Source organism: Diadema setosum, chromosome 14, assembly GCF_964275005.1.
Source record: "Diadema setosum chromosome 14, eeDiaSeto1, whole genome shotgun sequence".
Taxonomy (NCBI): Eukaryota; Metazoa; Echinodermata; class Echinoidea; order Diadematoida; family Diadematidae; genus Diadema; species Diadema setosum.
In genome coordinates, this window is record NC_092698.1 from 21,747,209 (window position 1) to 21,773,197 (window position 25,989).

The 25,989-nt window shown below is 38.2% G+C and overlaps 1 protein-coding gene across 1 annotated transcript in view; it reads left to right on the plus strand.

The window, feature by feature from the left end:
• Nucleotides 1-25,989, plus strand: part of LOC140237754 (uncharacterized) — an 89,297-nt gene that overhangs the window by 18,691 nt on the left and 44,617 nt on the right. The window lies entirely within an intron of this gene.

The window sequence follows — 25,989 nt, forward strand, 5'->3', positions numbered from 1 at the left end:
TACATATGCTATACAGACTCAGGAGTATCAGGGACATGAGGTCAAAGGTCAGAGGGTCTGGGTTAAAGCTGGCCATGTGTTGTATTGCAAGCATTTCATACAAGAAGCATTTAAATATGAATTTTATATTCAGTTGGTAGAGTGATTAGCTGTATGGTATCATAGGCATTCCATTCACTCTTTGTGTACAAGTATGCAGAGCCTTCATATGGCGAAGTTATGGTACAAATATAGTGGGTCTAACGCTGAAGATCAACATCTCGTGGGTATGGTTAAAAATGTATGGTTTATTGAAATGAACTTTGGTACTTTTTTTAACCACTAAGACATTAGCTAGAAAATGGAACTAGAATGCTTTTAGTCATTAAGAGAGAGAGAGAGAGAGCTCTATTTCCTTTTCTAAACATGCAAATGCAAGAGTATGTGTTGAGCTGTGTGTGATGTTAGGAACCCCCCCCCCAAAAAAAAAAAAAAAAACCAAACAAACAGACAAACAAAATTAAGTCAAAATGAATGAGAGTGAACAAGCACTGTGCATGCAAAAAAAAAAATAAAAAATGGAATGGGTGTGTGTGTTTTGCTTCAAAGAACAGTGAATGGGATTTAATGAGACTGTCATGTACTTTATTGTTTCTTGTTTGTGTGTGTGAGCCTTTTTTTAGGAACTGCTTCACATGAAGCTCGACCTTATCGTGACTCAGGGTTGTATGTATGAGCAAAGAAATTGCAATGACATCATTCATAGCAATTACAGCATAATCGGCTACAAATCAATTATAAGTGGGCCATCGCTGGTTGTACGCTGGTTGTGTGTAAAATAAGTAGTCCCATCTTGTGATGGCCAGACTCCGACAACAGATTGACAATGCGCGACAAGACATGTGGAATGATGCACATAGGACACATTGTTAAGCTATGGCCATGTCTGCAATAATTAGATTGAAACAGGGAAGTGTGTGTGTCGGGGGGGGGGGGGGGTTGAAGCTGAAAGTGCTTATGAGGTGGCTAAAGATGATTGCTACAGCCTTTATAGGTGGGCAGTACGCACTTTTATTAATTTATTTTATTTTGCTTTGTAGGAGTCAAGAGGAATCATGCAGTTTTGGTTGAGACCTAATTTCAGGTTTCTAACATTTTTTTTTTTTTTTTGGTGAAATAATGAGGAACCTCTCATGAAATATGAAAGAGCATGTATTCTATGAGGAGTTCAACATTTATTTGATGAAAATCGGTTTTGAAATGGCTGAGATATCCAAAAAAGAGCAATTCTAATAGTGTGGAACCCACACTTTATAATGATCTTTTTGTTTTACTTTGTTTTTGGATGTTTCAGTCATTCCAAACCCAATTTTTAGCAAATAAACTTTGATTTCCTCTTAAAATGGTATGCTCTATACTATTTCATGAGTGTTTTCTTGGTGGTATCTTGCAAAAAGTTAAAACCCCCATTCTCATCTCCACCAATACTGTACCATCCCTTTAAGGCTTTCTGCCTGTGAAACAATCAGGGACTGTTGAACGTGACACCGAACTGGTCTAGTGTGGTGGCCCTCGCTTCTTTTGTTGGTGCCCTTGTATGTGTTATGCAACACCTAAACTGCCCTTCCCTTTTGTGTTCACTAAAGGGTGTTGAGAGGTCACTTGGAGGGCATCGTACCTGCAAATTTAAGACAACATTGGCATCACAGGATGTCTCTCAAATATTATGATTTCATGTTGGTTTCCGGTGTGAGATGGCAAGCCTCAAACTCGTGAATAGTTTGAATAGCAAAGAGGAACTTGACAGCAGTACAAATACACGTACGGTATAACGTAACAAAATAATCTAGGATGGTAATAAAGCTGCCCGGTTATCTGCTTATTAACTGCTCACATCATGTGATGTCTACTTTTATGGCATCACAAAAAAAAAAAAAAATATTTCATTTTTTTTTCACCTTGTAGCTTTCTATTAAAAAAACAACAATGCTGTAGTCAGACATGAAGCACTAATTACCCTACTGGGAATTTAAGTTAAGATACACATTACTTGGGCAGTTTTTACTTTGGGTTTTATTGGCAGAACTCTATTGTGAGCGCAAGGTTAAGAAGAAAGTTTCTACCAGGTCAAGCATTCTGTAAAGAGTTTTTTATATTGTATGGCTTGAATTAACAAACTTTGATAAAAAAAAAAATTAAAAAAAAAATCTCGCGCAAATTACTTGAGATGAACATGTAATGTCAGCAGTGTGTGAGGCCATCCACTACAGCTCCCATGCGGGCCTTGTTTGGAGAAAAGTCCTCAAGTTAACAATAATTTGCAACTATCATGACACCAGCGAGGCAGCAGCCAATCAGCCAGTAAGCATACTAGTATTTGTTGTTGCCGTGGCCACAGTGATAATGCAACTCGTCATAATTGCTTGCAAGCATGTCTGTATGAAATGAGGCCTTAGAGATTTTCAGGACTTTATCCTGATGTGTATTAATGGCATTTACAGTCTGTAGTATATATTCCCCAGGCATGTCTCACCTCAGTGTATAGGTTTCAGGAAAGATGTGATGAGAGAGATTCTTGGTGGTAGGAACAAAATGGTCTCTGGTTCCCCCTTTTTTTCCTCTGTTCCTGCAAAGACGTCAAATCTTGATGCAATATAATGCAATTGGTAAAAGGGATCGTATAGATTTGGTTGATACCTAATTTCAGGTTTCTAACATTTTTTGGTGAGATAATGAGAAACTTCTTATGAAATATGAAAGAGCATGTAATTCTATGAGGAATTCAACATTTATTTGATGAAAATTGGTTTTGAAATGGCTGAGATATCAAAAAAAGAGCGATTCTAATAAAGTGTGGGACCCACGCGTTATTATGCTCGCTCTGTTTTACCTTGTTTTTGGATGTGTCAGTCATTCCAAACCCGATTTTCATCAAATAAACTTTGAATTCCTCTTAAAATGGTATATTCTGTACTATATCGTAAGTGTTTTCTTAGTATCTCGCAAAAAGTTAAAAGCCCAATTCTCATCTCCACCAATACTGTTTTAAAGGCACTACAAATTCAGGATGACACCACAAGGTGGTACTACATCAACCAACATGAGGCAGAATGAAGGGAACCACCCCCATGTAACCCTTGATTGGATTCAATTCTAGTAATCCTGCCCCCCCCCCCCCACACACACACACACAACATTTAGTAAATAACACAATTTAAGTTGTAAAAAGATTTGTCTATCATTGGGATTGGTGGATACATTTGCACTATTTAGCAACAAAGTATTCCTAGGGTGTTGGTGTTTTTGTGTTTTTGTGTGTGTGGTTTTTTTTTAAACATTTCTATTTCATGTAGGGCCTATACATAAAGTGCCCCAAGAATGGTCTCCAAGCTTGACACCTGGTATTTTGTCCCCTGTGAGCATCATTTAATTGGCCAATCACAGTAAATTCTGTGGCCTTCAGTGGCAACCAGAAAGAAACGAGGAATCTCTCAGTGAACATTCAAGGGTTACAGAAAATATATCCCAGAAAATGCCCTTGGTGCAGTTTATCCACTTAAAGTAGGAAAGTGCTGTATTGGGCATGTAGGCCTACTTGTAAGCATGTTCATTATGTTAGATTTGGTATGATGCTCAGTCATGTCATTTTTGATGTGGTATTTTTGAAACAGCCTTTTTCCAATCAGAGGTGATATAGATCTTGCAACGAATACCTTTCAATTTCTGTAATATTCATTGATGCTGGTTTTGAACAAAGAGAAAAAAAAAAAAAAACACCAATTAACATGTACATGAAAGTTATAAGATTGAAGACCTAGACATAATTCTATGTATACATAAACTTTGCATGAGTTAGACTGCAGTAAGTAAAGACTGTAGACGTTGGAATGTCACTGTGTTTGACCATTTTGATCAGGTCAAAATGGCTGACAGAATGATCATTGGAATTGTGATGTATCATATCAGTGCTTTATTGATATATGCTTTATTCAATTTAGGATCAAATTATGTTGGTTTTATTCTTCTTCATCTGTTTGAGATGGCAAAAAGTCAAAAGTTTGTAATCACGTTTGTGAAATGCTTTCTCAAACGTGTGAAGAGTTCTAACATTGTTAGATACGCCTCGTTGTTGAGAGCAAACTACTAACGACATGCCGAACCACACAGCTGTGTTGCAAAGTCGTAGTCTGCTGTCATTTCAGCGTGCAGCTTGTGGAGCGCATGCATGCCAGAGCATAGGTACGTACAGTGTAGTATACAGTGTACTTGCAAGCTCTGCACACATCTTACACAAGCTAGTATTGTCCAAAGACTGTACAATTTATTGCAGAAGTGTTTGAAAGGTCAAGTAAAACTCCACTGCCCCGAATGCATTGTCTTTCTAAGAAACTAAACGCATAGAACCATTCAGGTGACCAGTATGCATTGGAATCCAACAAAAACTTGATTTGGAAAGGGACTCTGGCCTACTATTGGATTGAAATCAAACTTCAAAAAGTAAGTGGTTGTGTCAGAGTCAGTAAAGCAGTCCTGTTATAAATTGTTATACAATGTACATGTAATAACTGTAAATTGAACAGTAACATGAATTTTCATGTGCCTGTCACATATATCAGGTAGTGTATATTGCATCACAAGAAGACAACCTGATATAAATGCATTATATTCATGAGCAAAGATTCAGAGGTCAATGATTAGATGGAGGTTGGAAGGAGCAAATTATGAATATTAGAAAAAAAGGGGGGCAAAAATGCAAACACAAAGGTACAGATAAAGCAGAAAAGAGAATGGATAGCTACTCTAGTAGTATGTGTATGATACATGCACAGGTGTAAATTACAAACTAGACAATAGCACACAGATGCTTTTGTGTTATTTCTAATATTGCATGATTTTGTGAGACAACAGAGTGGGACCTTGTAAACTGCTTTTCGACATTTGCTGGTGTTTTTGGAGATAATGCAATATAATGGTCAACCGTATTGGGTGTTGTAGACAACAAACATGTAAGCCTACATTGTAGTTGTACAGGTAAATGACCTGTAAGAGTATGATCATGTTGTATATCATTATTAGTTAGCAACCAACAAGAAGGGTTTGTGTGGTAATGTTGCAAGGATTATCGCCAGCCTGCAATGCATCCCAGCTGATAGTATCAATAATGTCTGCATTTTGCCTGATGAGGCTGCGACTGACGCTCACAGTTTACCAAACTTGTAATCCACAAATGTCATACATTCAAAGTGCATTCTGTTATTTGAAGTGTTAGCTGCATAAACAGTATATTTGCTGTGATACAGGGTATGGTGTATACAGTGTCTGTGCAAGCATCCATTTGGCGAGTCCAGAAAAACAAGCTCCTCTTTACTGTTGCTTTGTTCCTCATATTACGGGTCCAAAGGTCAGGCGATTGAGTCACGTCCCTGTTGTTTTTACCCACATGTGCCATGCACACACACACACGTGTTGATATTTCCCCATTGAGTGCTTGTCAGTCGGTCTGTCTTCGGTCTGAGGTCTGCTCTCTCTATACCTGGCTGGCTTATTGATCGGCAGGTCAGCACGGGTTGATGGTGGCGTAGTACATTTGTAACTCGAGATGGTCATCACAGGGTATAATTTTGCAGTCGATATGTCGTCAAGCGTTAGCCAAAGATTAATCTAGTGGAGCGGAGCAAGTTGAAAAGCAAGAGAAGACAAACGAATGAACAAGTGAATGAGAAAAACAGAGCCTAAAATTAAAGGGTGTGTACAGTTCTGGTCGAGGTGAAGATTTAGCTTTTAACGTTTTGCGAGATATTCAGAAACCACTCTTTGAGATGTCAATGAGCATGCAGTTCTAAGGGGTATCAAAAGTTTATTCGATGAAAATCGGTTTTGAAATGACTGAGATATCCAAAAACAATGTGAAACAAAGAGATCCTAATAAAGTTGTGGCATGTCGCCTTTTATTATTAGCACTTTTTTGGATATCTGAGCCATTTGAAAACCAATTTTCATCAAATAAAAAGTTGAATCCTTCTTCAAATTACATGCTCTTTCATACTTCATAAGAGGCTTTTCATTATCTCACTTAGGAATGTTCAAAACCTGAATCCCTACCTCAACCAGTACTGTACAGTCCCTTTAATCCACAGATGTAGGTGTAAGGTTGATTTTGCGGTTGAAACAATCTTGTCACAACAGATTGTCTATTGTCATGCTTTTATAGCCCTTTCTCGACAAGTTCATCTCATCTTTTAGAATCAAACTTGTATTTGCCTTTGTGTGTATGTGTGTGTGTGTGTTTGTGTGTATGTGTGTGTGTGTGTTTGTGTGTAGATTATTTTTATTTTGTTTTCTCATGTCTTGGATGTACAGTAATCTGAATGCCTATTTCTCATGATGTAATTAGTATGTCTACATGTACGTTGATGGCAATGTTATTTGACATCACCACTTGCCAGTGTGCACTTTTCCACAGAGGGGGAGGTTTACACAAAAGGATTGTCCTAATGTGCAGCAATGTACAGTGTAGATTGTCAAGGAAACATGTCACATACCATAGGAAAGAAAGCACTCAATCAGCTACAGTGTAATCACCCATTATGATTTAATGTCATGCACTTGTGTATTTTTTTTTTTTTTTACAACTGATCATGACCTTCTCTGATGTACTTTTTATTTTCAGTGTGCGCACTAGCTTACACTTGTACCTTTTGCATGCTTGCACGATGCCTAGCATCATACACATGGTGCCAGCTGTAGCAGAGAATGCAGACTTTACACCCGAGCATGGTGCACACGTGTGCATGTAAATAAATGGAACAGCACTCTGCACATCACCACTGGCACTGCCAGAGCCTCTTCAGGATAGCATTAGAAGGAGCTTTAAAGGTCCAGTTTACCTTTGGGAGCAGTGATTTCAAAAATTTTCAAGATATCACATTTGATGCATATGTGTAGGTCTGTTGTATCATAAAACATCCTACCATATGAAATATTTGCAATAAAACCTAAAATATAAGGAGATATCAGGTTTTTTCTCAGTAAACCGTAACTGTATACGGTTTAGTCTGGAAACATTTTTATTATAACTATTGTTCACATTTTGTGTATTTAACAACACTTAACATCGATTATACGGATTCAAATTTTGACAGTGGTTGTTTCTATCCCTAACTCACATTTTAGAACTATGTTAAAGCACTAATGCTTTCATCTGCAAATGGTAAATTATGCCTTTAAAAGGGAGATCATCATCGTCAAGTATGTGGACACAATGACAGTGAGCACTGAAACAGTTTTATGGCTTGTCTTTGTCTGAAGACAGATTAATCCATTCCATGCCAGACTCTTCCCTATCAGCACAGGATCCATCCAACTTTCAGTGGGAAGTGGGGTCCATCACGAGCTGTACAATGTAATTCTTGTGAACACATTCTCTCAGAAAATAGCTACAAGTAGTCATCCTGGTTGTTTTATTTGGTGAAATTTGGAGGTTTTAATTTCCTTTATATGCAGAAAAATATTAGATGGATGAAATATGTATCTCATATTGTATTAGAGTCACATGATAGAGATTATTATTTTCAGGCACTTTCTGATTTATTGTGAATTGACATTAAATGGTCATTAACTTTTGAATTTATATAGTTTGCTTGTTCATTCAGTGTTGGAGCAATATAGAAAGAAGGAAGAAAAATCCCACTTTGCACAATCAAGCAAGGGGGAAAAGTTGTTATTAATTAAACAGGAAAAGTTCTGGTGCAAGCTATAAGCTGCATGCCCTGCAGTGAGTTGTGATGACCTCTTGCAAATGGATGGTAAATTTGCTAGTAACTCTCTCTGACTGGCCACAAAGTTCCCCTCCAGCAGTTCTAAGTGGGAAAATGATTATAACCTAAAACTTTATAGTTTTGGGGTTCTCTGCATTATTTGCATGTAGCCAAAAAATAGACTTGCCAAAACACTTTGCCCTAAGAATTACAACTTGTCCATCACCAGTGTCAGTATACTTTTTTTTTTTTAATAAGCCAATGTTTAGGGAGTAATCCCTTTGTCTGATATTTAATATAAACAACATTGTCGTGTACTGTACAAACTATAATCTTGGACCCTACCATAATCAATTAATAGCACCATCGTGGTTACAAGTTTGGGATTGTTGAAGTTTCGAAACCACGACCCTCAAACAAAACGACACGGGTTCACACGCATTTAGACTATACCGCTAACTTTGAGTGAATCTTGACGTCGTGGTTAATACCGGAAGTAGTACATGTATACCCTTGGCGTGCGCTTCAGATGAACCTCGCACAGGGACATCTTCCAGCTCAAATGTATAGCTGCTAGCCACGACCACGCCTTGGTCTGGGGCCTGGGTACATGCGGCGCAGGTAGCTGCTGCAGCTGGCTACCGTACTACTACAGCTGATATAGAACTCAGAGCTGACCCAGAAACGCACGGTGGAGGGAGAGATCACGCTTAACTTTAAGTTTCAAAACTTTAAGGTTTGTTGTGTCCACACGTACGCTTACTTCGATGGAGACCCCCTGCAGCTCGTTTATCGTGCTAACCGTAAGATTTTAGTTAACTTCAAGTTACGAAACCACGAGTTGTTCACACGCACTCTAAACTTAAAGTTAGCTTTAGGTTTCGAAACCACGAGTGAAACTTAAAGTTTAGGGCTATGTGTGTGAACCCCACTAATGACTTCAGAAGAAGTCTTCTCAGAATTCTTTTCCATTTCTTCCCCACCTTCCACCCCCCCCCCCCCCCCCAAATCAAGACTACTGCATCATTCGAGGAGTTGAATTCCCTGTGCATTAATAATCTCTCCAACTACACCTGGTAACTGTGTGCACATCCTTTTGAAGCCCTGCTGTTTCATCTGGGCCCGATATCTTTATTGCCGTCAATTTGTAGCACTGGAGGCGAGAGATGTGCACGCACGGATGATGACGAGATCAAATGCGCTCTTTGTCACGTAGTTGGTGAGAGCACCCAAACAAGTGTGCATTACTGAGACCCGTGTGTGTGCGTGGCAAGTGTGCACCCAGTTTCACCGTGCTGCCAAAGTGACGCAATTCAGAGGGCTTCGGATCATCCCATGCGTAAACATTGCATGCATGTGAAGGTGTGAGTCAGTGTATTCAAAATTAACACTTTGCTGAAACGGTCAGTGCTGATTTGCGTAGATGTCATTTGTTCCTTCTAGTATTTCCAAAATTCCAGCTCAACATTTTTATGTTGCTACGTTAGACCTCTGCAATGGAAAACGTCTGTGCCACTGTGGACAAAATGTTTGTGCCATTATTGATCCTTAGGATTGAAAAGAATGCACTTAGTTTAATTAGTGCAGTATTAAGTTAGTTGGTAGTTGAATTCAGCTAGATTCACAACCCTGTTTACGTTCGCATTATGTGCAGTGAGCTGGAAGCAATGGATTTGTTTCGCTGGGGTGGATGTGGTGGCACAGTCATTAGAGACTTGACGTGACTATGTATACAAAATATGGGAAAGGCCCTGCACTGGCATCATTGATTTGCATAGCATGTTTCAGTGTGGGAGTTGTGTAATTTGAAAGTGCCACATATTTTCCTTAAATGGTGAAAATATTGTTTGTCAGCAAATTTGCTAAGGTAATGATGTCATCAACTCGTTTTATTCCCATTGGCTTGTGCAAAAAACTAAAGCCTTGTTATTTTTCTATATATCCATCATCTAGCAACATCAGTCTCCCTTCCATGCAACATAACAATCATTTGATTGGCCAGATACAAGTTTTGTTTTGTTTTGTTTTTTTTATTTCACATTGAAACAAAAAGATAGTGTGGTCTTAGAGGAGACATGTGAAACTGTGACGTCGGTGTGTGGTTGCTTCTGATATTTTGCCTTATCTTGGAAACACATGGAACTATGGAATTTCCCAGCGTTCATATACTGTATCAGGTCTGGCTTCACTGAAACTCCTGTTTTCCTCATTCACTCTATTCTTTTTTTTTTTTAATAGGCCAACATGAACATGGCTTGGATCTGTACTCCAAAGTTTTAAATGAATATTTATTTGCTTTTATGAGCAGAAATGTTGTGAAACATGATATGAGCAGCTGGGTCAGCAATTAACCCAGTTTTGCAGAAACATTTTTTTTTTTTCTTTCAGCAAGTTCACTTCAGAAACTCTGTGAAACATTCGTTTTGTAGTATGAACGGCATGGTCTGCAATTAACCCAGTTTTGCAGTAACAATATCTTTTTATTTCTCCAACGGTATGCTGGGTACATCGGCCCGTTTCAACTAATGGCTTCGAAATACACTGCTTTTTTTTTCTTTTTTTTTTTTAAATTCCCATTTTACTGTTGCCTGAGAGCAAATTTAATGTTTCTCAGAAATATAATTCCATTTGTTTTGATTGTAGAACGTGATCAGTGGATTTACTCCAATGTCTGAGAAAGAGCTGTCATTTGTCCGTATGATTCATGCAGACATCCAATTTGACATTTCTAGATAATACTGATTATTGGGATTTTATGGAAATAGGATTTTAATCGTCAGTTATTACAATGTCATCAATTAGAAATATAACAAATAGGATGTTCATTAATCGTGTATGAAATAGAGATTTGAATTTAACTTGGGTTGTGAAAACAGTTCTTGTGCTGCCCATATGAACAAGAGCTACACTGTAGTAAGCAATCATACGTGTAAATACAAATTGTAGGAAGAAACAAGAAACAAGAATTAACTTTACACCGTGAGCTTTAAAGGGACATTCCACACGATTTTCATAATTTCACATCATGTAGTACATAAATCGACAACTTCTTGTATAGATTTGTGGAATTCATTGTGGTTCTTGATTAGAGAAACAATACTTTGAAAAACCTTAAACAAATTACACTGAACAAGGATGATGAAATAGAAGGTTCACATATTTCAGAAATGTAGCAGTGTTATTCCATTACAATACTGCTTGCTTACGAGTTCACCTGTGTATAATCTATGCATGCCTTTTTCTTTTGTTCTGCTTCCTTGAGCCCCAACTCATGCATACTTATGGTGACTCTGCCATGTCATCATCCTTGTTCATTGCAATTTGTTCTAAATTTTGAAAATATTCTTATTCTTCATCCCAGTTATCATAAATTCTGAAACTTTTTCCTCAGTATAACTAATTTATAGTTGTTCAAATGCAAAAATCTGAAAGTCATCCGGAGGTCTCCTTTAAAGAAATATCTGGACATAAAGCATTGTTACTGACAAGATGTCTCTGTCCTTTGAACTTTCCCAATGCAATTGGTATGATGTCTGCCCACTAATGCCCTCTCTGAAAGCTTGACTACGTATACTCACATTTTTTTACTGTATACGCCATATATTTCGCGAATTTGGAATTCCCGACAATTTCGCGAGCGGTTAAATTTGCGATCGCGGAGTCCTGGACTGAACCGAGAAGTGTACACGCATATGTCACATTCACATCGGGATCAGAGTCAATATTTTGGCGAATAGCACCTGACTCACGAAATTTGCGAAAATGAAAACCTCGCGAAATATTTGCCGTATACAGTATAAAATAGTCTGTGAAGTACGTTGCATTTCTATTGTCAAAGCATGTTAGAACTTATCTTGACTGACCATGTTATTGTACACTGCTATTTTGATCAACATTCATATGACATGCAATAAAAGTAGATTACAAATGAAAAAAAACAAAAACATTTGCCCTTTTTTGTCATCATATATTATACATTGTACATGTATGTAAAGTAACATAATATTTGTGTACATGGATGTGTATCCCTGATGCACAATGTGAGTGTCATAATGATTTGCAAAAGTGTGGCATGAATAGATTTTCATTTTCCCTGTGTAATGATGATCTATAGAATGTATGTCATCAAACCCATCTATCCTTCTTATCAAATTCATACCAAAACTGAAAATATGATTCATTGTGATATGGATAGACGCTTGGAATGTTATACGTCCATGTTTGCCAACAAGCTATTAATTCAATATGTATCACATCTCCCCATTCTTTATAATTTTGAAATGACAATGTAAACAAATTGCCAGCGCTCTTATGGTGCATGGGATGTAGTTTGTAGGGTTTTTTTGTCCCCGCCGAACGAGTTCGAGCAGGGGACTATGAAACGGGCTCCGTACGTGTGTGTGTCCGTCCGTCCGTCCGTGTGTGCGTCCTTGTGTGATCAAAATGTTCAAAATGCTACTCCTTCGCCATTTCTAACCCGATTTTGATTCTGTTTGCTTTATATGATAGCACTACATGGGAGCTTTGAAACTTCTATACAGAATTTCAGTTGTGACCTTTGACCTTGACCTTTGACCTATATTGTACATTTTGCTTCAAAATGCTACTCCTTCGCCATTTCTAACCCGATTTTGATTCCGTTTGCTTTATATGATGGCACTAGGTGAGGGCTTTGAAACTTCTACACAGAATTTTGACCTTTGACTTCTTTGACCTTTGACCTTGATTTTTGACCTGTATTGTACATTTTGCTACCAAATTGTACTCCTTCGCCATTTCTAACCCGATTTCGATTCCGTTTGCTTTATGTGATGGCGCTAGGTGAGGGCTTCAAAACTTCTACACAGAATTTTGACCTTTGACCTTGATTTTTTTACCTATATTGTAAATTGGCTACAAAATGCTACTCCTTCGCCATTTCTAACCCGATTTCGATTCCGTTTGCTTTATGTGATGGCACTAGGTGAGGGCTTCAAAACTTCTACATAGAATTTTGACCTTTGACTTCTTTGACCTTTGACCTTCATCTTTTTACCTATATTGTACATTTTGCTACTAAATGCTACTTCCGGCGGGGACATATATTTGTGTACTTTTCCTTGTTTTTTTTTTTTTTTTTTTGGTTGTCTTTGATGATTCACAGTGAATTGATAAAAAACTTTTGTTTCTGCTCTACAAGCATTATCTGAAGGTACAGGGTACTATATTAAAATGAGGGATTTATGAATCCTGGCACTGTTTATCTCTGACCAAGGAATGAAGATCCTTCAGTGAAATTCATGCATAGCGTTCGCATGTGCAACTCTCTGTGAGTTTACCTACAATGCAACTGTTGCATCTACAGTGAATAAATATATCAGACAAGTCCTTTTCATTGTAGAGATGTGATCTGGTGTAAGGCTGTTTACATTATTAGAAAGGGTTGGCAATAGATGTGTTTTCAAACTATCAAAGTTTATTTTGACAAATCTGCGAAGTGTGTCCCACTGTGGAAGCGGTACATTCCCACCTCTTAAAAGTGTACAATTCCCAGAAATTGGGAGGGATTCCAGTAGAAATGATTTCACACTGGGCTGCAAGAGAAAGACCCATCCTTCCCCTTGAAGTTTTCAAAAGAAATTCCTTTTGTTAGACAGTGAGCCATGTCAATCCATCGTCTCCCGACCACATTTGTGCGCGAGGTTCCGTGCAATGTTTCTGCTGAGCTCGGCCGGCCTTTCATATATTTTATTGCTTCCTGTTGATGAAAAGAAACAAAAATAACTTGGGAATTATTCTGTGGTACTGAAATTTGATGAAACTTCCCAGGGTATGTGGAACCTGGGTGAAGAATTATTTCTTCTTTTTTTTTTATAGGTTTTATGCCTGTCTCAGCTTGTGATGAACACATTGATGATAAAAACAGTTTGTTGTACCTTTAGTTTGCATGTGAAGCCACACAGAAATCAGCTTTCAGTTCTTAATACAATATTGTACATACTATGACAGCGAAGGAGGGAATTTCCGCAAAGAAAATAAAAAAAAAATAAACCAGAGATGAGTTGGTTTCAATTCAACAAAATGAAAACAACAGATGAGAGCAAACTTGCACAAAATTTGTAAAAAAAAAAAGGTAATGATAAGGCTTATACAGTTCGTTTTAATAAGAAGCATGATCTGCTATGAGCTATCAACGCGTGCCTTCCTTTGGCCCTGCCAGTGTGTGCAGCATGCTTTCCAGTGCTCTCGCTATGTACCATTCCTGAACTGTGCGCCGCAGTGTCCAAGTAGGGTTGTATTTAAAAGATTGTTTCCCCACCAGAATTTGCATGTGTTCTACAGCAGAGAGTCTCGACCGTGATGTGCTGTGACGTGATAATCAAATTTGATCGCACAGTAGAGGATCTTGGGGCTGTGTCCAGTGGGTACTCGTGCTGGAGTTCATGTGCAAGTGGGTATTACCAACGACCTTCCCGAGGATTTTTATACAGCTTTCAGGGTTTTCTATGAGATGCAGAAGAAAGTTGCCTGCTGCTCCCAATCAGACTTTTCATACAGAGCCTCTAGATTAACAAGGGAAAACCTGACAAATGCTTCCAGAGTTGTGGTGGAAGTAATTACAAAAGAAATAACCATCAAATGTAAGGGATTGCCTTTTGTTGGAATCATGTGTCAGTTTTATATTAAAATTACTATATTTTTTGTTGAGAGTGTGTTATGCCTTTACCAATCTGTTGTAAATGCTACATTTGTCTTTGCTGTTCTAGCTGCAAACTATTAAAACGAGGAAAACTTGGCTGACAGGCACAAATGTTCTTGGATTCAAATCAAACTATTCTGCCCTGTTTTGAACAGCTATTTTTCACCAGACTCAGATGGGTGATGTACATGTGTGTGCTTTTCACTTTAGTTAATGGCACAGGAAGCAGGATTAGTTTATTAGTTTGTTTTGTATAAATTGTATTTCCCAATTCAACAAATTTCTGGCCATCTCTAGGATCTTTGCTGCAATGAAAGTGCATTCCATGACCTCTCGATAGCACTTGGTTCTGCTGTAAAAGACTAAGTGCAGTTTCACAAAGTTATAGGTTGTAGTTGTGGTAATGTTTCCTTGTGAATAACAAGAAACTCTTCAATAAAAACCTTTACTGAAGTTAGCAAATTGCCTAAACAAGTCCATATATATCGTCTTTAGTATAGTATAGAAAATTGATGATTCCAAAAGTACTGGCGCCTCCCCTCCAAGTTCTCCAGATTACATTCAATTGCGATTACTACTTAATATGAGAAAGGACATTTTTTTTTTTCAGATAAAATTTGATCATACAGTAATTCTTATACATTGAGTAGTTGCCTTTACATGTAAGTATAGATACCCTTTTTTATTATATTAAGCTTTTAATGAAAAAAAAAGAATTTTAAGGAAAATGGTTTATACTGCTTCCTGTTCCATTTTCTATACCATTCAGTTGAGCATAATGGTAATTACGATGGCAATTGACCTTCCCCTTTCATTTGAGGAGCTTCAGTAAACCTGTTGCATCTATAATGACTTTCTGATCTAGATGACATCCCCCAAAATAGTCTCAATGTCATAGTTTCATCACAGAATGCACTGTAAAATTGTTGCTGTTTATCAGCTCTGGCATAAAAAAAAATGTTGACCGTTCAACGACAGGCTAAATGCAAGTATTTATTCATTTATTTTTTTATTTATTTATTTTTTTTTTTTGGGGGGGGGAGATGGCTGGAAGGGGGTTAATTGTATTGAGGATGATAGGTTTGATTGACAAGTCATATCCTTAATGACACAGCTGAAGTGTCGTAGCCATCCTATAGCAGTTGACGGATGACACCCATTTTTGTTTCTTAACACTCTGCAAGTTGAAATGCATGATTTTAGAAACATGTTTCAAATACGTGGTATGAAAAACAGGACTACAAACAAGTTCTTTGACAAGTCTTGAAACCCCTGTGGATCAATTCCGCATTTACTCATAGGTCTCTATCTCTCTCTCTCTCTCTCTTTAAGTCTGGCTCTGGAAAATAATGCATTTGTTTTGAAGAACAGTTTCCTCTGTCTGAGCTGCTTACTTTTTCATCCATTGTCACATGGTATGTGCAACATCACATCTAAAAAAATATTAAAGGGATATTCTAGACCGGTCAGAAGTTAGTATTTTAAGAAAGAGAATAATATTTGATACAAACAGCAGTGTAAATTTTATTACAATCAATCAGCAATATGTTCACAAGTTCATTGCATAAAGATTGAATTTTCGTCTTTTTTTTTCTTTCTTTGCATACTATCAGCAGAAAATTGTGACATGATGACATCATCAGCTAACTCATTTGCATGTTCTTATCAATTGTTTGAGAACTGTTCGAACGGCAAATATCAGCAAATTCACAATTTCAAAATTTCTTTATCTGATTTGGATTAAATTTTCGCTGTTGTGCGTGTGAAATTGTATTCTTTCTTTTCAGAATACTTTTTTTTAAAGTCTGAAAGAGGCCTTCAACTGCATATATTTCAAAGAAAAGGAACAAATACCATACAATATAAAATATGCCTTTTGAGATCACTGGAGATCCGTGTCTGGACCTTGAAACGTGCTTTAAACACGAGCTGACATCGTACAGTAGGATTAATTCACAGATGTCACTTTTTAAGGGATCTCCATTTGGCCAACAATTGTGTACATATGATTCGTCACACTGTACAGCGGGGTACTGTCGTAACCCAGGGTACGGCGTTGTGTAGCACCGTCTCATGTCCATTATCAAACAGTTGTACAATATTATCATGACGACTATTTTCTCATCATCAGCACCGGCATAAATCGGTGTGGCGATAACAATCGCAATGCCGATTTTCCTTCCATGTCAACTTTTAAACAGCGAAGAGTACAACAGAGCATGTAAATGAGAAAAAAAGTTATTTTTTGCATGCATTGATTGTTGCTTAATCACAAACAAAACATTTTTGTGCATAATATTACTAAGAATTATTTTTACACATTTTTGGTAACCCAGGGTACAGTGCTGAAAAAAAAAATAATTCAACAAAATGGCAAATTTTCATTTGGTACCCCGGGGTACCAAATATTGCATCATATGCTGCTTGGGTCTAAAATGAGTACACAACATTGCACAATTTTCTAGACTAGAACGAAAATCAAACAAACAGTGTAGGGGGACAAAAAACAAACAAATAAAAACCATACATTCCTGAGATGCTATACTATATGTTTTAAAACCAATGTCCCTTTTAAGCTACTATGTAATGGTGATACGCACATGTAGATGAAGCGCTAAATGGAGCGTAATCCAAAACTTAGTTGCCGAGAATCTTCAGACCTTGGTAACGTGGCTGCATGCACACATGATTGATGTAGTGTAGTCATTCATGTCGCTTAGGTAGCGCTCTGAAGAGATCATCTTGCACACCATAGCTTCGTTGCCATTGGGATTATGTTGCAGCGACAATCGAAAGACGGACCGTCACACTCACAAAGTTTGACAGTGAGCACTCGTGTTCACCGTTGTGTCACTGAAACAGCCATGTAGTTTGCTGATACAGCTAGCTCTGTTGTTTGTTTGTAATGATTGTATGTGGCCACAAGATAATAGTACACCTTGTGATTCCCCTGTCACCCTGATGCTTAATAATCTCTAAGAAACTGTTGATTCTATAAAACTTTGGCAGATTGATGTGAGAATGACATTGCTTATGATTTATGAAATGATGTTGTATCATATAAATCAATCAAAATTTATTTCAAAAAAACCCTATTTATCATTGCTCTTCTCTTATTGGTAGTGATAAGTGAAGTTTGTGGTATAGTTGGCTCTCACACATGTTTCAGGTGATTTTTCTGGAGTTCCATCTTTTGAGATGCTCGGAAGAGAGATAGTATTTTTGTTCTACGTTAATTAAGAGTGCCACCAGGCAAGGACAATTTTTTTGCTGTCAGGATGACAGAAACAATACACCACTCATAAACATGTATTGCAGTTATTTTCATCAAAAAATTTCCTGCAGACTCTAAAAAAACTCAAAATCTGTCAGTGTTCTAATTCGTACAACATAGTGTCAAATCCTATGGTGACATACTGCTAGCAGTCCCCCACATTGCATTTACTGTCTTCCCACCCGAAGTGCCACAATTGCTCAATCATCAACAAAAATAAACAATTTTACATGGTCTGTCAAAACAGAATACTTGCGGTATGCGTGTACATAAGCATATTGTGCACAAATGAAAGTGTGAGGCTGGACAAATGAAGGAAATAGGCCTAAGCATCTGTTTTCTTTTTAATATTGTCAGCGCTACGTTTTGGCTCTGTCATTCATGCGAAAGTGCTATTAAAGAGGTGAAACTATATTAAAGTGATTCGAGTGCGTTTCCAAACTTTCTGTCCTGCTATGCTTCTATCCTGAAGTGAAAGTATCAATAAAGTTAACTAATAATCTAGAAGCACCAATGGTAAACATGTTGGATCATTGAAATGCACAGACAGACTAAAGTTGCACATGGAACCCAAAATATACTGGATATATACTCCTCTCCATTACATAGGGGTCCCCTTAAACATTTTCTGTCCTAGAGTGGCACAAAATTATTAAAGGTTTCACATACCAAATTAAAGTATAGCTCCAGTAAGATTCTATGGGACAGCTACTTTGTAGCATGCTGCATCACAAAGTTTCCAGATTAGTTAACCCTTTATCTGCCCAAAGGCACTTACCTTGCCAAATTTTTTCATCTGCATTCAAAAATCCATCCAAACTTGACCTAGTTGTAATAATAAACAAGTGCATTCGGTTGTAGAAATGTGCATTTGTCCAACAGGAAAACCATGGTGACTCAATAGGAATTAGGGAGAAAAGGCAATCTACCTTATGTCAAAAAAAAATAAAAATAAAAATAAATTACCACGGTATCCTCCGCAACGATAACTTTAAAGATAGTGAATCAATCCAAATACAATTTCAGGGTATGAAACTAAGACCCCGTTTACAGTGCGAGGCTCGGCCGCGGCCGAGCCCAGCCCCGCTTCAGTGTAAACGCGCAAAAGGCCAAATGCGAGGCCAAAATTGGCCTCGCATTTGGCCTCGCTCTGGAGGTGGTCTCGGCCGCGGCCGAGCCGCGGCCGAGCCCTGCCTCTTCTTGGTGTAAACGCAAACTGGGCCAAATGCGCGGCCAATTGCGCGGCCAATTTTAGTCTGGCTTCCAAACCCTCTGCCTGTATCTTTCGCTATTCAGGATATTAACCCCCTCAACGTCGAAAACTAGTATAGTTTAAGGTGGTTTTGTCCTGCAAAGGATTTTTCCTTCGGCAAAGGCCTTTGCCCGAACGGCGACTTCGTCGCCACGGAATTCATTTGGCAAAGGGTCTGAAAACCAGACAACACCAAATTGCCTTTGTTTACAAGCAGAGCGCCACTACGACAAAATATTGAAAGGTTTGAATCAAAAGCGCGGCCGAGCCCAGCAGTGTAAACGGACAAAATTGCGAGGCTCGGCCGCGCAATTGAGGCCGGACTCGGCCACGGCCGAGCCGCGGCCGAGCCCGGCCCCGCACTGTAAACGGGGTCTATAACTCATTGCCCACATTTTACAGAAAACCCCATATGATTTGCTTCAGTGCTCAAAGAGAAATGAGGAATTTTGTAGAGCATGTCAGGAATCTCTTCCCTCCAAGTTCTGTCTATTGTGTTCACACATTAATTTGCAGTTCCAAGGGCATCCAAGTGCTTAACTTGGAAGAATCAGACTCATGACATGCTTTACAACAATCCAAATTTCTCTGTAACCGCTTAACCAAATTGAAATGGGGTTTTCTGCAAAAGAGAGCTAAGATGTTGCATTTTAAGAAGCTGAAGTGGCATTTAGAAAGTTTAATCATATTGGTTTTATCTATAATATGAAAATCCAATCGTAATTTTTTTGTTGTTGGACATACTGTATACTTATGGACAATTTGTTTCTAGATATCAGTGCCAATTGGGCGGAGAAAGCACTCCAGTGTGTACACCAATCAATGATGAACAGAGCACAGTAAGGGTTTTAAAAATGAGTAGGTATTTTAGTATTGTGATTGCATTGGTCTATTGGTTGATATATATGTGTTGGATAAAAAGCCACAGTCGGGCGAAACATTGAGTAAACTGGGGCAAATACATGAAGTGAGTTCTTGACAGTTGCGTGTCAGTAAGTCATAAAACATGCATTCTTGTCGGCTTCCCAACACAGCTGTTGAATCTTGTGTCACTTGAGAGGCATACACGCTGCTCTGAATTTTACCCTCGTTTATGAAGATCCGTAGCATGGAGTGATCATCTTCCCGATCTGTGTGATATAGTGGCTGCTTGTGAAAGTTACAGATACAGAATTGCGTCCTGAATGTCTTTCTGGTCGTACCGGTTGTCGTCGTCAAAGCACATGCTGTATAAATCTAGGCAGAACTTGTTCCTTCTTAATATCTTTAGAAGCATCATAAATGAGAGATTTTCGTCAAAATCCAGTAGACTCTGACAACTCCAGGACATTGACATCAGGAAATGCAAAAAACAGTTGAGAGAAAAGAGTGCAAATGGGATAACATGGATGTAGGTTTTTCTCTCCTACAGGTACAGTACAGAAGATCTCGTTTGTAAACATGTTTCATGCATGTCCAATGGAGGAGTTTTAAGTCTGGAAGCAAACTTGATTCAGATTCCTCCTGTACACTTTTTTCCAATCATGTTTGACCCAGGTGTGGTCTGGAGGTATTGCCAGTGAGTTTTCTTATTTCTAGGTGTGTGTTTGTCGTATCAGTAATTTATTCTCTAAAGTGTTGCTCATTTAAAGGAGGTAGAGCATGGCTTAATCTTATATCAGACAACTAATTAATTCTACAATGATGATTGTCTGTGCATTTAAACATGGTACTGTTGCATGTTAATAAGCCCCCCCCCCCTCCCATTGTTGCATAATTGGCATAACCCACCCAACCCTAAAAATACCCCTGACCTTATGTATTTTTCATACTGCTATCTATCTGTATGGTGTATGATCATGCTGTCTTTGCAATTGAACTTGCTGAGTAGAAAACCCAGAAGTATTGCGGACAGAATAGCTACATGTATTGCAGACTACGTGCTTTGAGGCAGTTTTGGCGAGAGTTGAATTTTTGTTTCTTGTAATCATGCCTAATGGCACTTGTTTGGGCGATATCCACGACTCTTTCCATGTCTAGCTCAATGAAACCCATGCATAATACATACATGCTCCATTTGGAAAAAAAAAAAATGCTCGACCTACACTATTTTTCAGTGACCCATTATTCCATTTCAATAACAACAACAACAACAGTGTGTGTGTGGGGGGGGGGGGTGTATGTGTATCGAGGATTGTATGTTTGATTGACAAGCTATATCGCTAATGACACAGCTGTTGTATGAATTGAAATGTCGGTGACAGATAGCAGTTGATGGAGATCCTCATTGTTTCTTAGTACTCCGCAAATTGAAGTGCATAATTTTGGAAACATTTTTAAAATACGTTGTATTAAAAAATAGGACTACAAATGAGCTCTTGACAAGTCTGAAACCCCTCAGGATCAATTTGCATTTAAATACTTATTGGCTATTTTTGCTTTTCACTAGGGCATAATTTTCGATTTTTACCTTGCAGTGCCTTGTTAGGTGCATGGAATATATCATTTGAAATGTCTCGGCACACAATTTTGTTCAGAATAAGGCTAAAATACAGTACATGTATTGTAACCTGTGGAAATATCAAAGACAGAATAACATTGCGATTAGCAAAATTGTCATGATGTCTGCAGCCACTACGACTGTTCAAATCAACTACAAATTTGTCTTATTTGGCTTAAATGATCCGTTGACAGCCATCTTCTACTGCACAGATTATTGTAAGAGTTGAATTATGCCAATATTTGACAGTCATTGGTGATTAGCAAAGCATAACATATACATTCATATATGAAAGTCTGAAAATGTTTGTGTGCTTTTTTATACTATGTATTTGAACTGTATGACAAGTTCTGAGTGATTGACAAAGTGGTTTAGTAGGAATGCCTGCAAAGACTGAGTGGGACATGGTTCGCTGACCATACGGAGTAAGTCAACAAAGCTACATCTACTTTATAGCTTCATGCCTTATATCCAATTTCTTTTTTTCTTTAACCCAGTTAAAACATATGTGGGCCATATTTAACAAGATATTGTTAGGCCATGTTTTGTTCACGAATATTGTGACCCTGGACTTTAAGATATTTTCTCATTCTTTTTGGTGTTGTTCACATATTGTTGCTGGAAGTCTTCTGAAGCTGTCTGAAATGCTGTGAGCAGGCTTTTCAACATTGCCTGGGATAGTTTTTATGGCTATTAAAATGTAAACAAATTAAGGAGTCTGAACCCCCCCCCCCCCCACACACACACACACACCCACACGCCCACAATTATAAAGTGGGTTTACAGTGTGAATAGTTTTACAAGAGACGTCTATTTTGTTTTGTTTTGTTTAACAATAAAGACATGATGACAAACAAACCTCGATTTCCCTTAAATTTCCAAATTGCATTCTAATTTTTGGATTTGAAGGCAGAGTGATAGCAACAACAAGAGGTCGGTACTGTACACTGTGAATTACATAGTGAAGTATTGGGAAAGTGACCTGCAGCTATATGTCTTCATGTATTAATGCATACCATGAAAGTTTGTTCTCATTAATTTCTGTGTTATCAACTCTGCGATGGTATTGCCTCAGCGGAAACCAGATTTCAGGAATGTGTGGGTGTAAACAAACACATTAATCATTTCTAATATGAAACTGAAAAGTACAATTTTGCAAAGCTGTAATATGTCGCTCCCGTTTTCGTGGGCACTGCCTGTGTTGTGTACTGAACATACCACCTGCCCCTAGTGCACTCAAGTATAAAACAGCTTGCCTCCGCTCCGTTTGGTGACAGGCAGATGTTTTGCAGTGACTTCGTAGCTATACAACTGGGATTGGGTGGCATTTGTGGAGATCATCGAGAACAGTCGGGGTATTTCCTGATTGTGCGCTCCATATTCCCTTCTTAGTTGTCTTTTTTTTTCCATTCAGTGAATGATCAGTTTGGAGCCATCTTTATCACACACAGAAAAGTCAGCATATCAGTGGTTGATAGCAACATTATTTTTTTTTTTTTTAAGAAAGAGGGTGTCTGAATTGTATTGTGCCTAGCAATTTGATGAATTCATTTTTTTTTCTTTGTTATATTTTGCTCTGTTTTGTAATGAGACTATTTTTTTTTAGCTAAACAGTTGTAAGTAAGTGGTGTAATTAATGTTCTTGATTAGAAAACCCTGCATGGGATGCTACAAAAGGGATGCTCTCCGCACCTCCCATCGAGCGGAAATGGGGAAAAGTCATTGTAGCAGTCGCAGTTGTATTATGATGAAACAATTCCCTTCCACCATTCATCCTGGAAATGATAATCTGGTGGCTGCTGTGGTGTATAGTTTGATGATCTTTCTTTGATGGTCAGTTCTTAGCTGGACATGACAAGCTGGACATCTACCCTGCCAGTGTTATACTAACCATTACCTTCCTACTGGATACTCCGCACACAGTACCCCATCGAGATTTCGAACACCATATATACAAGCTCCCTCCAACCTCCCCCCCCCCCCCCATGGAATGCTAGTTGCATGTTGCTAGGTGATAGCTACACAGAAAATGAAATATTCCATACAACCAACAAGGTTTTACCCGCTGCCAGTAGAGGGCAAACTTTGTAATACGTCTGTGATCACAAGGAGGGTTGCAGTGCCCGACTTAGTAATGGCGGCTTTCGCTCCATGCGTGTGTGTGCTGTACGCACTCGAGTAACAATTTTTACAGGGTGCACTTGAACTTCTGAAGTCCACACTCCTTGGTTTGGCTGCTCCTTGGTTGCTTGTATGCTAGCTTGTTAACATGAGGGGTCAGCCTAGCGCCACGCATCGCTCTGTGCAGTCACAGAGCAATTATACAGGGCGTATTGCAAGTTAGCAATCTAGTACCTCCTCATACATAAGCTCTTTGTATACAGTGGGTACCATTTGGCTGTTAATGATCCAAACCCCACCTCAACCATGGACCTCAACTGTCCCAGTATTTTGGTGAAATGACCCAGTTTGGCTCAGTTAGGGTCTCTGCAACTGATTGCAGAAGGCATCGCTAGTAAGACACAAGGAATGATTTTATGAAGATGCTTATGATTGTTGTAGATTGCAATAATTGAAGTTACCATGGCAACAACCAGAGATGCAGATTTTTTTTTCAAATCATTATTTCCTGCCCATTGCCCTGGTTATTGCAATTAATCACAATTTAATTGGCAAGCTCTTTTTACTTAATTGGTTCCTTAAAGTCAGTAAAGTTTTTTTTTTTGAAAGATGAAATGATGAGCTAGATTTTGAAGATTTTATTGTATTTTCAGTCTGGGCACTCAAGGGCTATTACCTCTGCCACTAGGTGAAACCTGCTGCTGGGAGTTATGTCTTCTGTTCAGTGTGTTTGTCTTTCTGTTTGTATGAATGTAGAATGGATGAACAAATTTTCACAAAATTTGCAGGATGTGTTCATAATGAGGTAAGAAAGAAAAAAGGTCAGATCTGGGGTCATGAGGTCATAGTTCAAAGGTCATAGGGGTCACAAAGTACAAAGAATAAGCTTAATTTCCCAATAAATCAAGAATGGGTGATCAGATCTTCACCAAACTTGTAGAGTGTGTTCATAATAAAGTAAGACAATCAGGTATATTTGGGTTCATGAGGTCAAGGGTCAAAGATCATAGAGGGTCATAAAGGATAAAACTAAGCTTAATCTCCCAGTAACTTAACAGGGGATGATCAGATTTTCACCAATTGTATTGTTTAGACGTCTCTATACCTCTATTTTCTTGTTGAAGATGCTCCCTACGAAATGATAATATTTTAATCAGGGCTGTTTGGCGGAGGTCTGCTTTCTTGGAGCACTCCCGTAGTTTGGTATTGTATTAGATTTTTCCTGATAGTCAGCTCACATCTTTTGTAAACTCCTGATGCCTCCCTTGTTTAATAAGTCTTACAAACACACACACACAGACACACCACACACACACACAAACACACACACACACACACACACGCACACACACACAAGTCCAGCCAACCAAACAATTACTAGTAAGCACTGGGGAAAATAGTGAGTAATGTGCCTGTAAATAGGCTTTGCTCTTTTCAGGGGTAATTTTTGCCCAGGTACGTGTAGAGGTTGTCAGATTTTAACTGACAAAGCTCTGAAACAAGTCTGCACCAAGTGGTACAATGTTGTCATTTCATTTCATACAAACTGTAGTTAATCTTTGCATATTTTGTACGTGTCACAGTTGGTATGAAACATTCTTAGCGTAGTGTGGCTATGCATGCTTGTTATACATAATACAATGCATAGTGCACCGCCTTCAATTGATTGATTGGTGAGATTCGGATGCATAAATTAAATTTTGAATGTTATGATAATGGCCTCATTCCTTAAGATGATAAGTACATCCAGTTCCACTGATTTATGAAATAAGCTAGTGCATCTTTATTTCCAAGAGAATAGGTACCTAGAAATTGAGCCTATTCTCTAGTATCTACGCTATACATTGCAGAAATTCTGAGACCCCCCTCCCCTTATTTTTTAAGAAGAATACCGATCATTGATGCTGATTTTACCAATCATCCTTCCATGATGGACACTTGAGGGCATTACCAAACATTTATTTATATACATGTATCTCCCAGTTGCCAAAATTGGCACGTATGAACAGCTATTAAACCACCCCTTTATTGCCTCGGACAACTGAGTTAAAGGGATGGTACAGTATTGGTGGAGATGAGAATTGGGCTTTTAACTTTTTGCGAGATACCAAGAAAACACTTATGATATAGTACAGAATATACCACTATAAGAGGAATTCAAAGTTTATTTGATGAAAATCGGATTTGGAATGACTGAAACATCAAAAAACAAAGTAAAACAAAGCGATCGTAATAAAGTGTGGGTCCCACACTTTATTAGAATTGCTCTTTTTGGATACCTCAGCCATTTCAAAACCAATTTTCATCAAATAAACGTTGAATTCCTCATAGAATTACATGCTCATTCATATTTCATAAGAGGTTTCTCATTATCTCACCAAAAGATGTTAGAAACCTAAAATTAGGTCTCAACCAGAACTGCACGGTCCCTTTAAAGTAAAGAAGGAG